Source organism: Trachymyrmex septentrionalis, unplaced genomic scaffold (assembly GCF_001594115.1).
Source record: "Trachymyrmex septentrionalis isolate Tsep2-gDNA-1 unplaced genomic scaffold, Tsep1.0 scaffold51, whole genome shotgun sequence".
Taxonomy (NCBI): domain Eukaryota; kingdom Metazoa; phylum Arthropoda; class Insecta; order Hymenoptera; family Formicidae; genus Trachymyrmex; species Trachymyrmex septentrionalis.
In genome coordinates, this window is record NW_017305683.1 from 3,460,917 (window position 1) to 3,464,192 (window position 3,276).

At 32.3% G+C, this 3,276-nt stretch overlaps 1 protein-coding gene across 1 annotated transcript in view; it reads left to right on the plus strand.

Moving 5' to 3' along the window:
* Positions 1–1,954: 1,954 nt before the first annotated feature.
* Positions 1,955–3,276, plus strand: part of LOC108751696 (EKC/KEOPS complex subunit Tprkb-like) — a 5,306-nt gene continuing 3,984 nt past the window's right edge. Inside the window, exon 1 of the mRNA XM_018492002.1 lies at positions 1,955–2,144. The gene's annotated coding sequence lies outside the window, so the exon portion shown is untranslated. The remainder of the gene's footprint in view (positions 2,145–3,276) is intronic.

Consider the following 3,276-nt stretch of genomic DNA (forward strand, 5'->3'; position numbering starts at 1 on the left):
ACATATATATATATATATATATATATATGTTGATATGTAACATTCTAATCAAAATGATTACGTCTACAAAAATGATAAGAATTTATTTTACACATGTGTATCTTTCTTAGGAACATAAAGGCTTTATTAGTTAATTCGTTATAACAAGTTTACCACGTTCTAATGAGACTGACGGAGGTTATTGTACATAGAATCTGGAAATTATGTGTGAAATAACTAAAGATGAGCGGTGGGAATATTCGACTGAGTTTAACAATAGACAAATTCTCAGGAGTAGAGTACAATACAATAGTTGATTAACTTCTCTGTTAAAATTCTCTTTAGAAAATACAACTCGATGTTAACATGTGTTCTTTTTGGATTAATTTTATAACGCAAGATATAGAACTTTTGGTTGCATTGTTGTGAGAATGTATTCGTATACATAAATTTGATGAAGGATTTTTGTAATACTGAAGATGACCTAATTTAAGTTCGAAACGTCTATTATTTAATTGTTATGTGATTACAATATAAAATATTAGCTGCCAATATCCTGCGTTGTGGTGTATGCCGTTGAGAAATTCGACATGTGTATCTTTTTCATTTTGTCTTTTCACTCTGCCTGTGTTTAAAACTTTGTATTAAATAATGTTTTCTAATTCGTCACCTTTTTTTTTTAAATTAATTTTGATTAATCTTTCTCGTAAGTTACAGTTAATTTCTATTATAAGATATATTTCTTACACAAAAAGGACAATGGGCTTATTCATTTATAATGCATAACAATAGTGCAGAAAATTGTTTAATAAATTTGAAGAATTTATTTTTATGAAGAAAAAGTTCATGTTTTTCCAATAATCAATTTAGAAAATATAATAATATCAGCGTACTTTTGATTTTTTGTTTTATACCTGCATTTTTATGTAACAACAAGAAACTGATTTAGGACAAATTTGACTAGGAAGTATGTATGGTTGTTGCTCCATACAAGGTGGACCTATGTCAGTATCTTCTTCAGTTTTCTTCGGTTTACATTCCTTTTTCGGTTTTCTTTTCTTGGGAGGACACATTGAATGAAATTTCTCCGAAGCCCATTCTACTCCTAATTGTATTATACAAATAACTTAAAATAATTTTTGTCTTAATTTTTAAAATACTGATTAGGATATAATTATTAAATGTGTATATTATAAAGTAGAATATAATATATAATGTGTGATAAATTTGATTTTATATTAAGAGTTTGTAAGATCATTGTGTGCCGATTATTTTATAATGTGAGAAAATAAACTTACCGTAATTAAATAATTGTTTTACAATATTCTCGTGCGATGTATCATCCGTCATATTGGGTGACGATAAAGATTAATTTTATTCCAATTTTGATATTATGTAAAAGTGTTGCAATCATGATCATTTACAATTTTCACGCACTAAGAATGTATTATTATTAACATTATCAGTCATTTGTGACAAATGAGATATCTATCACATATTTTTAAAAAGACAAATTGCAAATTTCAAGACATTTAATATTTTAATGAGGACTTGGTTAGATGACGTGAGCGTGTATGTATGTAAGCGAATGTAGCGGCGAATTAGATTGCGTATTAAAGTATAATTTAGAAGCGATAAATAGTTTATTAGGTGTGAACAAGCAGGATTAGGTGACATAGAAGCTATATAAATAAAGAAGATAAGAACCTTGCAGCAGTAGGATTGTTTTGTACGAAGTAAGGAGAAGGAAGATAGTTGAGATTATAGCGTCGAAAGACGCGAGCGGCTCGTCAGGGAAGAGGGAACCGGAAGGGGAAAGACGGTAGACAATAAGAGAAAGTTGATAAGAGAGGCGAGGGGCTCAGATAGCGAGAAAAAGGTGACATTTAAGTTAAATGATGGGATAGAGAGGAAAGGACGTAGAGGAGAAAAATCTTCTTCAAAATTAATGGCATTCGCCACGAAATGGCCAGAATCGTAAATAAATCAATTTAAAATTAATGTGTAATACACCGGTCATCTCAAACCGGTGAATGGGATGAAGTAATGATGTAATTAAGACAAATAATGTAACAAAATGCACAGTCGAAGCCGGAAACGCTTTTCAAAAAATGAGTGAGGTGATGCCCGAAGCGGGTGAGACGTACATCCGTTCTGCTCGAGTGGTGAGCTCTTTCATTCTTTTACCATTCGCCGCATACTTAAGTTTTTACTATACTATCACTTCAGCTGCATTATTTACTTAGATGGCGTTATCGTACAGCAAGTTTTGTCATTCCTAAATCCCGGGCAATGGGAGAGTTCATATGATTGAGCTTGATTGATTTTTATTTGTGGGTTCAACTAATGTTTAGGCAAACAGATCCGATTTGCCGATTTGAACACGCCCATTTACACTCATTCGTTGCCTATTTGTCAAAAGATACGCTTGAATATGCTTCTGTGAGATCAATATAAAATCATTGCTGATATTATTTTGTCGTGTTGACGTATTGTTTCACTCAGGAAGCTTGATACGGTTTTGAAAACGGAGTGACCTTAACAAAAGTGAGCAAATTCATTAGGTATGGAAATTATTAATATTTTAGTAAATTTGCTATTACTTTTGTAATTTTCATCTTATAAAAACGATAATAACGCCCGGTTTCACCAACTCCGATGAAGCTAATCGGTCGATTAAATTTCAGTATTGCCAACAGTTCTACTTCCTCCAATCCTAACTTCTATTCACTCAACGCGATCGTTAAGCCCATATGAAAACATAAGACCGTAAAGGCCATTCCACACAAACTTGCATAGCAGCATAAAGAAAATTATTCAATCACATTTCTATCATAAAGGCAAATGTAAAATATGATGATTTTCATTATGCATATGTTTATGCGGCTATGTAGGTTTGTGTGGAATGGCCCTAAGATGTAATCAGTAAACGAACTGCCCAATCACGGTAGAGACCATAAGGCCAGTAGCGAATCTAATGTTACGATATCCTCATTGATTACGTCTTACGGTCTTATGTTTTTTTCATCTGCTCCCTCGGCTTTAAAGTGAGTAAGAGCTGTGGTAGGAACGTAGATATAAAGGGTGTCCCAAAATTAACGCAAGATTTAAATTTGCCGACATTTGTGCAGTAAAGTGTTGGCAACCCAAAAAAAAACAATTTAACAGTTGACAGTATAGGGTTAGTGAAAATGGAACGTTACACGATAGAACAACGTGTGTTCATTATTGAACAATATTTCAAAAATAATGAAAGTTTGACGGCCGCAGTTCGAAAATTTCATACAAAATATGGTC